This window comes from Gasterosteus aculeatus, chromosome 17 (assembly GCF_964276395.1).
Source record: "Gasterosteus aculeatus chromosome 17, fGasAcu3.hap1.1, whole genome shotgun sequence".
Classification (NCBI taxonomy): Eukaryota; Metazoa; Chordata; class Actinopteri; order Perciformes; family Gasterosteidae; genus Gasterosteus; species Gasterosteus aculeatus.
In genome coordinates this window covers 20,960,195-20,974,517 of record NC_135705.1, presented here as the reverse complement: position 1 = coordinate 20,974,517, position 14,323 = coordinate 20,960,195, and the positions used below count along the sequence as shown (strand labels likewise).

Here is a 14,323-nt window from a genome sequence, read left to right as displayed (position 1 = left end):
CTGCCGACGTGGAGAGCTGCTGTGACTAACTAGTGCATTAAAGTCTAAAAGGCTCAGTTATCTCGACCAATAAAAGGATAAAACATTGCTGGAGTGGAATTAAGTTATCTCGGCCTTAGTAACATCAACGCAACCCCTGATGTTGTTTAGATCAATAAAGCCCATTAAAGTACAGACTGGAGCGCGGACGAGGCTGCACTCGCTGTGGCAAACGCCAGGGTGGCCAAAAGACAAACGCCGAACTACCATAATAAGATGAAATCCGGTGAAGTAGAATAAGTACATATTCATCTCCATCACGCGGATCTCTTTATTCGCCGTGTCCACCAGGTGATGCACTAAATCACCTGCGCAGCCAGCGCCCACCAGGTGTGACGGCCACGCCCTCAGGCTCCGCCCCATCGTGGCAACACGTGGAGGAGAAGAGGATCCGGGAGCGTTGATGTGTGTGCGTTCAGAGCTTTGCAGACAGTGTTCACGCACACTTTTGAACTGCAGCGCACCACAGTTCAGGAAGCCACAGGAAACTCAGTTTTTGTCGCTCTCTCAATAAGTATGCAGTGAAATGATGGACATGTACGTCGTGTCCTCTGTGGCGTAGGTGCTGTAGGAGGTATACTGACATCGAGCTGCTCAGGTGTGTGTGTGTGTGTTACAGACATTTGTGTTTTCTTTTCAAGAAAGGTGGAAGTAAAACAAATGAAGCCTCAGACGGACACAGAAGGTCTTCCAGCGGTCTGTAAAAGTATTTGTCAAATAAAAGATCTTTAAATAAAACTAGAGCCAGGAGCACAAACGCTGCGGTAATGATTGTGAATAATATCCTTGCAAAAATGATCAACTCTGACATTGTAATATAACCCAACAATAAATACATCATAGGGCAAAAAAAGGGAGTGAAGAGAAAGAAAAGGCCCAGCAGCCCCAAGTGACAGCATAAATAAAGTGTGGCACATCTTTTACCTTCTTCAATTATCTGCCGTTTGACATGCTAGCTGAGCACAGTGTAATTAACATCTCAGCAGATAATGGGGTCGCTACTCACTTATCAATCTCACACATATATTATTTGCCTTTTTACCAATCCGACCTCCTGTTCTCGCAGAAAGGAAATATTCCGCAACAGATTTCTCTTCCCTTTTTTTGGTTTGGGGCTTTTAATGAAACCCTGGCGAAAAGGAATAATGACTCATTCAATTGAGCTCATCTTCCAAACATCACTTTGGGCTCCGACCCGCTGGCACGGGGAAATTACAAGTCCTTTTCCTGCAAGATGGTGACCGTGTTGTCACATGCAGGAGACTGTCCGAGGAACAGCTGATGTCGCCAAAACCTTTAACCAACAACACAATGTGGAATTGATCGCCTGGCAGATGTCACCGTATACGCCGAAAACTACTTCTGTCCCGAGTGTGATCCAACATGTGGATTAGTTTATGATTTGGCATGAAATGAGAACAACAGCAGCCCATATTGACCGATGGATAAAGTGACTCGGTTGATGATATTAGCCCTGCTAGCATCGGATGCTATACAGCCTTTGAGCGGAGGTCTAAGTTGTGTCGTTTCTGTCAGTACATCGAGAGCAATGACACCTTCAGGGAGAAACCTCACTTCCTCTTTCACAGACTCAACTGAAATGTCCCGGTAATGAGAACCCGGCCTCCTGTTGCATCACTGGCTAATGTTTTCAGAGTATTTCGGTCGTGGTGTCAGACCTCAAGGAGTATTTGTTGTCTAATGTAAAAGGACTAGAAGAACTTTACGGTAGAATAACTTGTTGCGATGTTAGATATCGCTGATAAGAGTTGACATCGTTAAACGCGTCAAACTATTCTGTCAAGAATTCAGTCAAATGATCGATTTTACACATATTTTTCATTATCAAATATGCATTTTGAGTAGTGATGCCAGAGGCAGCTCCACTTCAACGAAAACACGTAATCGATGGAAAGAAATCAGCAAAGATACAGGAGACGATCAAACGAAGTCAGCGTAAGACAGTCGCAGTGGTTTTCGCTGGGGGGGTTAAAAGCTTTACCTTGAGTGTATCATTAACTCAACGCTGCCTCGACATGCAGGGGCAGCTCTTTTACAATTGAGGCCTGGAACAGATGTGCGTTTTATGTGGCAGGTTCTCCAGAGTTTAGACGCCGCTGTGCGCACACACGAGGCTGTAAATCAGGTCGTAAAAGCCGTGCCTTTGAAACTTTCGGGGAGGATTAATGCCGACGCGGCCGCTAGTGGGCAAAGATCTCGCGTCCTGGACGCTGGCGAGCTCGCCGCCCTGCATCCCGCCTGCTGATAGAGGTGAAGATGGATCGGCCTACTTGACTTGAAGTACAGTTTGCGGGGTGGTGTGACGTAACCGTTTACCGTAACGTGAGTGCTGCACGCTGCGCTGACACCGAAGGTAATTGTACTCCGGCAACCAGTGAAATTACTGAGATTTACACACCTTCAAGCCCCCAAACGCGGCTTTACAAGGTGGAATTCCTGGCAGCTCGCTCTCTCTTTTCCAATGTGTTTTCCCCTCGTTTATAGACAACCTTTGTCACACAATGCAATCTTAATGCTTCGCACTCCCTTTTTGTCGGTGACCCGCGCTGACTCCGGTACCACCTCCTGGGCCGGGCAGGAAGCCGCGCTGAGTGAGCTCTCCGCTGGCTGCATCCAGACGCAGCCGCTCACACAATGCAGCCCCCCGGCCGGCCCCAATAACCCGCTTCCCATTCTTCATCAAACCCGGGGGTGTAGTGTGAGAGGGAGGAGGTACGCGAGTGCATGTGTGCGTGTTTGTTTGTTGATGGGGGGGCGTGGGGGCACATCCTGCGTGAAACTGCATCCTGAACAAGCATCGCTGCGTCTCGCTGTAAATAAATACTCTCTCCTCCGCGCGGCTTCCGCCAACTGTCACCGCCTTGGCTCCCAATCGCCTTCAAGTCCAAACAGGAAAGTGCAGGGAGGCGAGGGGGAGATGGCAGATACGAGCTTTAATTTGCTTCTCTCTGCACTTTAGCCCGGTTTTTCGCGGCGCTTCCTCTCCTCCCGCTCGGACCACCTGCCCCGGCTCCAGACCCCGAGTCCTTCCTGTCACCTCTCATTACTGGAGGAGGAGGCTCCCTGCGCAGCCAGGAAATCAGCGCTAGCTGGTATTTGATTGGCTATTGTTTGGTGCGATTCCAAAGCCACGCGCCGCATCCTCGAGGGAGCGCTGCTGCCCGTCGCCCCCCCACCGGGCTTTGTGCTCGGTGTGTGAACATCCATCCCGTGGATTATCACGCGTTGTTTCAAAGCGACTCCCGTTACTACGCTCCGAGGTGCCGTTTGCAGCCATCTGGAACAGCCAGCGTGCAGAGACGGCCTGGTGGCATCGAGTTCGCCGCTCGCTGACGTTTATCAGATATAGATCTTCATTATGATGCCCCCCCCCCCCCCCCCACCCCGACCTCCAAGGACAGCAGAGGAGGAGAAGAACCGGGCCACAGCTGAGACTCGCCGCCTGGGTCGTGTTGCCATGAGTTACTGCTCATGAAGAACTCATCATTTCCTGGTTTTATATTAAAACGATCCTCACTAATTTAGAAGCACTTTGTTTGTGGCTTTTCTCCAACACACAACGTGTGCTAATCGTGCAGGCAGGACGAAGAATGAGATGCATTACATGTCTGCTGTTTTACCAGCTAAATGGTTCCGTGACAGCAGCTCAAACATCCCACAGCCCTCCTCATTGTTTCACTACCGCTTCACTGCTGCAGGTGCCAACAGCAGCGCATCCAGTTCGAGCTCAGCGATGCCTAACCGGCTAAATTTACATGTTAGAGAACCATGTAATGCTTATCTAAACGGCAGGATGAACTAATCTCCAAAAGGACACCAAGTGGTGCGATAAGTATCTTATGAATCAACATATTAGTTGAAATTAACATCCTCAACTGCTAATCCGTACACAAAGCCTTTGTGAAAGCAGCGGCAACATCCCACTCGGAGCAGTTTATTGCTTAAACCGTGATGACATCCTCTGTGCCGAGGATGCAATGAGGGACGGCTTCTATTCAAAAGCAGAAACACAATCACCTGAAGGAAGTGAGGCTGAGCTAAATCAGCCCTAAAACACCCGTCCTCAGGTAAAACACCCCTCGCCCTCTGGAACAGGAAGAGCTGCTAACTGATGTTGTATTCCAAGCAAATGGGCGGTTAAGATGGGTGCTCCATGCAAACGCCTCCTTGGGAATGTTTAGCAGGAGAGGAGCGGGAGTCTGGGGGCCGGCAGAGGCTTCTGTAGCCTCGCAATCCAACATCTCAACAGAAACCAGCTGAATGGGATTCGGTCGCTTCCCCCTTTGTTGTGGCATCTTGATCCGACCCCCCCCCCCCGTTTGCCCGAGTGGAAAGCGTCGCTGGCCAGAGGCATTACTTAAAGAGAGAAGCATCTCAGTGAGCATGTCACAACCCGCCCGGGGGGAGAGAGGGGGGCCGTTTTATCCCGAGGACCCCCGATTGTTGTTCATTTGCTGATTTGCTGCGCAGAGACTAAATAAGCACCAATGTGTGCTCCTCCCCGGCGCCGCCGCACTTTTCCGCACGCGTGGCCGCGGCCGATTATACAATTAAAACAATATTTTCTGCGTCTATCTGTCAGACGGCTCTAATCCGCCACTAACGGAGCGAACCTCTCGACGGAAGAGAACCCAGCAGGCCGAGAGGAGAGGGTGGTGTGTGTGTGTGTGTGTGTGTGTGTGTGTTTAGCAGGATGTTGGTGAATAAAGAGCCAAACAGTTCAGCGAGGAAACAGGGAGGCTGCGTGATTGTTTGTTCAAATCAACCCCTGGGTGAGGAAACCAGAGTGACCCTTCATCCAACGCTGACATTAATAATGCAGCACAAAAAAATAACTAGCCGAGCGGCACTGGACCTCGTGTTAAAGCTGGAACAATAAAAGGTGATCTTGGGCCTTTTCAGCGTAATGGAACATTCCAAAATCAGAACGGTCAGATAGGAGACGGCTCCTTTTGGACGGGCGCGACACAGGGAGGATTCGGCCAAACCCTGACCTGGATATCCTGCGTCTCGCCCCCCCGCTGTGGACGAGGAACACGGATGGGAGACACTCCTACACAGGTTCAAGGGAAATGCTTTCAATGGCTCCACGTTTATGAGCCGCCCTGATGGGGGGGAAATCCATTAGATACCAGTTAGCTGATGGGGGGGGGTATTAACTCACGAGCAAATGCCCCATCAGCAAAGAGGGAAAAGCTTCCTTTTATGGCAACGGATCACAGACTCGGGCCGTTGGCCACCATGGTTGTTCATGTAATATTACTAACAGACGTTTTTGGTAATTAATTGCCAGACGAATGCGGCGGCAGCGCAGCGGAGTTCAAAAAACACAACCTGACACGGAGATTGGGAAAGGGGGGCCTGCTGGGAAGATTTCATCATCGTGTCCCCCCCCCACTGCTGGCAATGGCAGGAGACGGGGGAGGTGGGTGGAGGGGGGGGGGTTAGGGTATACTCTTCACAGGCAGAGATTTAATTGCACACAGATTCCATTACCTCTGCACAAATGTCACATTCTCTGGTGATCAGGGGGCTCAGCGGCCGCTGGCGAGCAGCCAGAGCGCGGCGCAGAAAGCGCTCGGCCAATCAGGGCGGACCGAGGTGAGCGGGAGGGACGGAAAGAATACAGTAGGGCGAAGATACTGTGACCCCCCCCCCCCCATACAGAGTCACCAAGGCGGAGCAGCTGACGGTGCACCGTTCAGGTAGAGGGCAATGTGCCGCATTAACACATGTGCTGCAGATGACTGCATTTCACTGTCATCACCACATATTTTCCACTTGGCAAAAGGTCGGCAGGTCGCGTCAGTGTTTCCGCTGCCATTATATATGGGGGCGCCCCGCGGTTTTCTTTTAATGATTATTATTTTAATTTGGGGGCGGGCGGTGGAATGTATTGGAAGTGTTTATTTTCATTTTAAGTGACACTTTGTTGGGGTGGCGGGGCACGTTCAATGGGAGGGGAAACGGATGGACAGAAGAATATGAATGAAAACATGCAGAGGCTTGGGACCCAAGAACATTCCTGCAGCTAAATGCATACAAAATGATTTCAGTATCGGTCAGTAAACTTGTTAATTAGATCACATCTAACCCAAGACGTATCCCGTATTATTGTACCACTCGCATCCACACTTGTGGAGGACGTGTGCTGGGATCTGCCTCCAGGTCACCTCGGCCTCACAATCAGACCCGACAGCGCACACACACACACGGGAGATTGCTTAGTGGTACGAATGCCACATACCCGGATCACTGGGGCCGGACAGAGCGGCGCTCCATTCCTCCAATCAGAATTCAGCTTACAGACTCGAGGGCTGGACCACTGGGGAGGAAAGAGAGCGAGAGACGGAAGGAAAGAGAGAGATACAACTATTACAAACAGGAAGTGAAAAGGTGTGGGGGGGAGCCCCTAACCCGGCCCGCTGAGCCCACACGTACAGAAATTACACAACGGCCTTTCAACAGACAAAAGTAAGAGTGATCATCGCCGGCCGCAAGTATCTGATAAGATGTGACGCACGGATTCCTGTCGGGGCGCAAACGCCTCATCTGCGCCGCTCCACAGATAAGACGCTCAAATAGTAGCAAGGGAGTTTGAATCACAGAAAGTGTGATTCATTTCGAACCTAAAAAACAGTAAACATGTCACGCGGTTGACCTTTGTAACCGCGGTAAGAATGTTTTCACAAACCCACTTGAAAAAAAAAAAAGAGAAAAACGTGCTGCATTCACTTCCCGTCAGTGAATGAACGATCAAAACATACGACTACAGGACTCACAAGTTGAATATTATTTTCCCTTTAAAGCGATCCGGCAGGCACGTGACGTCTGAAACACAGAACGTTTTTTGACGATGACATAGTTCTTACATAACGCCATTCAACCTCTGCGACGCACTACGGAGCCACTAGTGTGCTAGTGACCAGCGAGCCACGGTCCCTGAAGTGGTCTCCACCTGGCGCATGTTCCCTTCCCATAAGTGAGGCATGACTTGTGCCCCCAGAAAAACATCCAGACAACATTTTGTTCTTTCTAAAAAGCTGGCGTCAAACTGGAAAAGCGCTCATGTGTAGCCAGACAAACGAGTGGAAAGATGCTAATGACTTCCAGATACGCTTCAGACCAACGAGGCGGAGGAACGGACGGCTTCTGGTTCCGTCCTCGTAACAGGAGTTGTGGCTGCATGTGTGGGCTTGCATGTGTAAATATATATATATATATATATATAATCACTTCGCTACCCATAACTGACCAGACTCATCGTTATCCATCGACCATTAACAGAGCAGTCCACATTCCTGGGCCCAGGTAAGACCCCCCCTGAAAATACGTTGATCCCAACAGACAACGCGTTCATGGATGCACAGCAGGGCCTCGGTTTGTTCGCCTGTGACTGACTCATGAGAAGTCGGGGGTTTAGGTTAGTGGGTGTGAGGACAGCGCACACTTCAGGAGGCTTGGAATTAGAGACTTTATTGCCAATAAAAGGCGCTGGATGTTAAAAACGCGGTATTAGTGAGTAATTTGTCCATGAAATAAAAATAAAACTGAAAGAAACCAAACACGGCGACATAAAGTTAGAACGTTGGCCTCCGACTGGAACGCCGCCTCAACGTGCCGCTTGACGCTCGCCGTGGAAACGTGTGGTCGTACAAAGGACGGCCGCGCTGAGAGGAAACGCCACTTGGCCGCGTGTTAATTGCCTCTCGTTCGTGAGCGGACGGGCGCTCGCAGCGGTCCGTCCTCGCCGAGGGCGTCTGACCGCGACTACGTGTGACCAGCTCACCTGCTGCTCGCTTCACCGCACGCCGCAAATTACAACGTGGAAACCGGTTCAAACCGGTCAAATAGTGCAAGACCACAGCATCCTGGTGTGAGGGACACCGCGACTGTGATCCGGCTCTGCAGTGGTTGTGAGGGGGGGGGCGGGGGGGGGCCGGGGGCCACATCGGATCAATGGCGTGACCTATTAATTCACCCCACTCCTAGAACCTCATCTCATGAGAGCCGGAGTTTGGAAACACCCGCGCTGCTGGGGACAATTACGAGAGAGTGGTCTTTTTGGAGGGAGGGGGGGGGGGGGGGGACGCCCATTTGACCCGGTAGCGTAAAGACGTGCAGGACATCCACATGATTTAAACTCCTCCCCAAGACGTGCTGACAAGGTGAGAGGGTCAGCGCCGGCATTAACGGGTCAGCGTGTGGCCCACTTGGGAACAATTACTCGCAGTCACAGCTAAGTGGACACTTGATTGAACACGACGGAGGCAGGACACACTTCCCACAGATAACAATCCCCAGAGCCATTTGGGATAAAAAGCCCCCGTGATACGGCCTTTATGGGCAAAATTCATCTTCCTTTTCCCTTTTAAGAGAATGCGAGAGTGTGATAGAGAGCCGTCCCCTCAGAGGGATGAGTCCCCTCGAAGCATTACCGCTCCCCAGCAATGCTAATAGCGGCTTGTGACACAGAAACAATTACAAGGTGACTGGGAGAAGAAGCTAAACAACGGGACGGGATGTTGAGGTTTCGTTCTTCATTCATGGGGGAGGAAAAAAACAGAAGAAAGCAAACTACAATCAGGCTTAAGACTGCAACACAGGACGGTAAGGACATAAATATAACATCTCCAACCAACGGGGCTGCTCGACCTTTAACCTTTTGACAGTTTGACCCTTCTCTCCCACCACATCTGGTGTCACAACTCAACAAGTAATAGTTTGTGTTTGTCTGTAACGCGTAGGTTTGGTTAACAGATGTGTGTGTGGGGGGGGGTAGATTAAACAGTAAACTTGTTATAACACGGGTATGTGGATCCGTGTTATAAAACAAACGGCCTCTTCATACACAAATAGGGCTTTTCCATCCGCTAACACATTTCCCCGGCATTTGCATAACCGGGGGGGTCGTTGTGGAGTATTTCTCCGTTGTTACGACGGTCCCGCGGACGTGCAGCTGGTACTTGTTAGAGGCTGCAGAGGACACACTTCACCACCGGCCCCACAGAGGCCAGCTGCAGAGGAGCAGGAAGGTAAAGAAATCCCCTTGTTGACCGACTTCTAACACTCCAGAGCTCATCGCTTTCCTCTCGTGTGTGAAGAAGAATCTCTCTCTCTCTTCTGGCTTTATCCCGCCCTCCTCATTAGAGGGGCTCCTCTGCCGGGGGACCTCCGAGGTAGAACCTTTCCACAAGAACCTGGTCAGGTGACACAACATTTAGCAGCAGGCCGGGCGCAGTGGGCTCGGTTCCCCGGGAGCGCGTGAACGCCATCTGGGTGCCGGTGTTTTAGAGCCGGCAGGCCGCCTGGCAGTGAGGAGAAACGAACCAATCGCCCGTTTACAGGCCCAGTCCGGCAAAGTGACATTTATTCTTTTGTGCCAGTTTCTGCTCGTTTCGTTAAGAGCGCGGCAAGCGTCAAGCGGCTGACGGGAGGAGATGTCGAGATGTTAACCGCATGAAATTACAGCCGTCAATCCATTTACACCAAAGGAAATCTCCCAGTGCGTAATGCGCCGCACAAAACCCATAAACAGACAGTAAACACCTCGTAATTAGAATGCCAACTCTTTAATTACGTGTGCCATTTGGGGACGGTGGAGCTGGCTAATTGTCACTGTGATGCGAATGGATCGGGGGAGGCAAAGAGGAGATGGAGCCTCGGGCCCGGACCAGAAGCCGCGTTCCCGCGATTGGCGCTCTTCCAGAGAGGAGCGGTCCAAACCGCCGTAATCAGCGGGGACAAACTCCATGCAAATCATTTACGTTAGCTCAAGTAGCGAGGAACATCTCTGTTCAGCTGCTCAGAGCCGTCTGAAGTAGGTCTCCTCTCCAGCCAGAGGGGAACTGGGAGAGCTCAGTCTGGGCACCGATGTTCTATCGGGGTCCTCTTCTATTTACCAGAGTGGAAACCCATTGGATCACCACGTGGACCCTGAGACTGTAGGTGGCGTGTTGCAGTTTGTCTGGTTTAAAGGCAGCTGTGGATATGCAGCATTTTCACCACTCTGATGTGGATTAATAAGCAGAGGAATTGCATTTTTTTCTTCTAATGTTTCATTGTCGTTTTCCGAAAGTCTAATACTGAGAAAATAGTTTCACCGTAACAGAGCAGACCTCTCTTGGCACTCGCTGCTCACGGCCCCGATCTGAAAATAATGGGTTCCTTTAATAATACAGATGTGTTTTTGGTTTCGTTAGGTCACATCAACCAGCGCTACTGCCATGGAAACATTGGCGTGCCCTCTCACTGGAATCCTGATGGAAATCAGCGTTTCCCTTACGTTGATTCATCGTCACCATTTAGCGACTATTTAGGACGTGAACCACAACAAGTGTTTACATACGTACATATTTACAGTAACAGTATTACCTGTTCAGACCCTCCCTGGTCACGTAATGCAGGGGAAACGGTTCATTATGCTTCTTTGTGGATCAGAAAGCAGAAGCGCGTGGCATCGGGTGGCCAGTGACCAGAGGTCGGATGCAGCAGGCCGCCGTGCTGCTGACTGCAGGTCACAGGTGGAATCACAGGAGGCCACTGGGAGCAGAAGCACCCTCGTCCCTCTCAGCAACCAGGAAGGATCAGGTGGTGAGGAACCGCCTCCGCCGCTGTCTACACATCCACCCGCCTCCACCTTGACAACGCGCGGCCTCCGACCGGCGTGAGCTCCCTCGGTGGAAAAAAAAAAGAGCGCGAAGCTGGTGGGAGGATGTGGCGCCGCAATCAATGAGACTTAAACTGGAGGCAGAACAACATCTAATATCGCCGCACCGGCGTGAAATCGTACATTAGCCAACACTCGATCCTTTACTTCCTCTTTTCTGCCGCTGTGCGATTTTTGCCTGTCAAACTGCTCTCCCCCCCGACAGGTCTCTCACTACGGTAAAAAAAGACCGGAGAGCCCGGCGTGACTGAGTGGAAGGGAGAGAGAACGAGTGCATGAAGGATACTGGATTCTCATCTGCTATCCATCTGCTCCAATGTGGCCATTAGGCTCTAAAAGGAGACGGCTCATCTATTCATTTCACTCCCAAAGAGCAAAGAGGCGGCGACATCGGCCTCAGTGGTTAAAATGAGCCGCTCAAACGCAGCGTGCGCTTGTGTACAAAGTACACAAATGCGCACTCTAAATACACAAATCCCCCTGTGGAGTCGGATACGAGTTGGATTACTCGTTCCTGGCGGCGAGGAATCGATGCGCATCACGAACTCCACGCGCACCACATGGACGGCCTTTCAGAGGAATATCCAGTAACTCGGAGCAGCTGATTGTTTAAACTGCGGCGCCTTTGCAGCTTTTACAACAGGTGCTAAATCTCCAAACAAGAGGGCTGTAAACAGTAAACAGTAAACAGTAAACGGTAAACGGTTAGCCGCGGCGAGCTGGGAGGCGCCGCAGCGTGTCAGCGCCACTCACTGAGAAGTGATACTGGAGATAAATAGGAACAAGTAGAATGTGGCGTCTCATCGGCGTTTCACACGGACGCTGCAGATGACGAGTCACAGAAGAGAAAGAAGCAGATGGAGAGTCCGTCTCTGTCTCTGCGTCTCCGTCTCTGTCTCTGTCTCTGTGGGCATGGACCCACCCCGTTTCATTGGGTAAATGCGGTTTTGTGTGACCGTGTTTTGTAATCGCTGGACTCAAAGGACGTCCATCTGCTGGCGGCTGTCGTCTGTCCCTCGTTCTTGTTGTTCTCAGATCTTCACGCAGCAGAGACGCGCCTGTTGTGGTCACCTGACTACCGGTGTGCGTGGTTACTGTGCAGAGGTAACGCCCATCAGGGAGCACTAACAGCGACTACACAAACCGCTGCTGAGGCCTCTTCTATTCGCATTCAGATATATATATATATATATATATATATATATATATATATATTAGCGTGTCATGATGTGGAACAAAAAGAAATGATCTGTTTGTAAAGTGAAGCCCAAACTTAGTGGTCAAACAACATGTAAAATAGGATGTTTTCTTATGGTTTCTGTCATTTAGGTATTTATTATCAAACTAACAACTCATGATAGCTGTGATTGACAGCTGCATCGGAGACCACGATGAGATCACGTTAACCAATTCATCTCATACTAAAAATGAGAACATTGTAACATTGATTAAAGACCCTGCCTTGAGAAGGTTTGAGTCATCAAAGTGCTTCTTTAAATCACCACAGAGATGACAGTGACGGACGGATGGCCGCACATCGGCCCCCGAAACCGGATCCCATCCCAGAGAAATCGGTTGACCGAGATGGTAAACAAAACAAAAAACTCCTGCGAAAATAACCAACTGAGTGGTTTGGGAACGAAGCCTCGCCCTGTTTACAACACGGAGAACAAAAACAAACTCCCTCCAAGGAGCTCACACACACACACACACACACACACACACACACACACACACACACACACACACACACACACACACACACACACACACACACACACACACACACACACACACACACACACACACACACACACACACACACTCCAACCAATACAGGCAAACAACAACAAAGTCTGCAGATCTACTGGGAGAGCCAGCAATCACACAACAGCACAAACAAGGTGTGCGTCTCTGTGCGTTTGAGGGAATTGCTGAGGGAGGGAGAGAGAGAGAGACACACACACACACACACACAGACAGAGAGAGAGATGGTGTGAAAGTGGAATTGAGTAACAAACAAAGTCAAACACCAACCCAGCCACCCTGACCTCAGGTCAACTGAATCATCTGGAGTCTGGGAAGATACCGTCACCGCCTTCCACGAATAGCTGGCAAACAGCAGAAGGCGTCAGCATGACTTCACCGTGGGCGAGCGAGTAGCTCGAGAACACTTTCCCTCGATATCCAGAAGGGACTCTGAATGAAGAGGTAATGAATCTCAGTTAACAAGGCCATTATCAGTGAAGGAACTACATCATCCAGGAGGGACTTCAAATCTACAAGGGCCCACACACACACACACACACACACACACACACACACACACACACACACACACACACACACACACACACACACACACACACACACACACACACACACACACACACACACACACACACACACACACACACACACACACACACACACACACACCTTTTTATTGTTGCTATGAACTGCTCAGGTACGTTGGCAACAAATGGGCCTGCAAAAAAGAAAAAATTGCACAAAGCGCCGCGCTTTATCTCGCACCGTGCATCATCACGGTAAACACGGAAACCCGTACGAGGGACGCGGGGCCCAATTAGCCATCGCGGCTCTCCGCTGTCACATATTTAAACAGCCCCGAGGACGACGACAGTAACTTCCCTCCGTGCTCCACACTCATCAGCGTGGCAGCACCTCCGCCGGAGCGCCGGGCTGCATCTCAGGTAATTACTGCTCCCCAATTACCACCCAGCCGGTAAATATACATCAAATAAACAAGCAACATCCCGTCAATTAGGAGCGCCCTTTCATAATGGGGGGTCCAAAGAAAAGCCTGATTTATGCAGACGGGACGAGAGCGGCGCGACAACGCAGCGCTTGCACGGTACGCGTTGTGCAATAATGAACTCGGGCTTTTTTTGAGGCGAGTAATCGATGAGTCGAATTTTAAAAAGGCATTTCTTATTGCCAACGTGGCCGAGTCACCACACGAGAATGGCGCCGTTCCACAATAAGGAGAGAAAGTCTTGCAACTTGGCCCTTTCCCGCACAGACGAGCGAAGACGGACAGCAACATCGCGGAATTCAAAGGCAGAAGAGAACAGCTGCGGCAACAGTCTGTCAACAAAATTTGCATCGGCGCTCTCTCCTCGTCTCCGGCGCTCCCGCCCGTCTCTCCTGGAGCCCGTGGAGCTGCCGGCTTAGATCTGAGTGCTCTGATGGCTTATCACGTAGCGAGCGGCGGGCTAAGCCGGAGTGATGCGCCCAGAAGACATGATCAAAGCAACGGCAACTTTTCCACGCGGCGATGACGACGGAGGAGCGGGCCCTGCCATGTCGTGTTTCTTATTAGGCCGGGACTGCCAGCTGAGAGCAGAAGTGGAGGATGAGGCCCTTAAAGACGTGCTCCTGCTACCGGGCTTTACATCAAGCTGCCGACGAGAGTTAGCGCGCCTTAAGTGGCATTTTTTTCATGGTTTGTCTTTCTCCGCTCTGGTTCAGCCCAACATTGTTATTCCACCTGCGGCCCGATTAGCGCGGAGCACCGCGGAGCGGGCGACGGCGTTTAAACACAAAATAAACCAGAGGAGCCTTGCGAGATCG

At 50.8% G+C, this 14,323-nt stretch overlaps 1 protein-coding gene across 17 annotated transcripts in view; it reads right to left on the bottom strand.

Moving 5' to 3' along the window:
- The window catches only part of foxp1b (forkhead box P1b), a 121,028-nt gene that overhangs the window by 101,660 nt on the left and 5,045 nt on the right, over window positions 1–14,323 (bottom strand). For 8 of the 17 annotated variants that reach the window (XM_078092544.1, XM_078092535.1, XM_078092547.1 and 5 more), the window contains exon 2: window positions 6,308–6,385. The exons of the other annotated variants lie outside the window; for them this stretch is intronic. The gene's annotated coding sequence lies outside the window, so the exon portion shown is untranslated. The remainder of the gene's footprint in view (window positions 1–6,307; window positions 6,386–14,323) is intronic. 17 annotated transcript variants of the gene reach the window in all.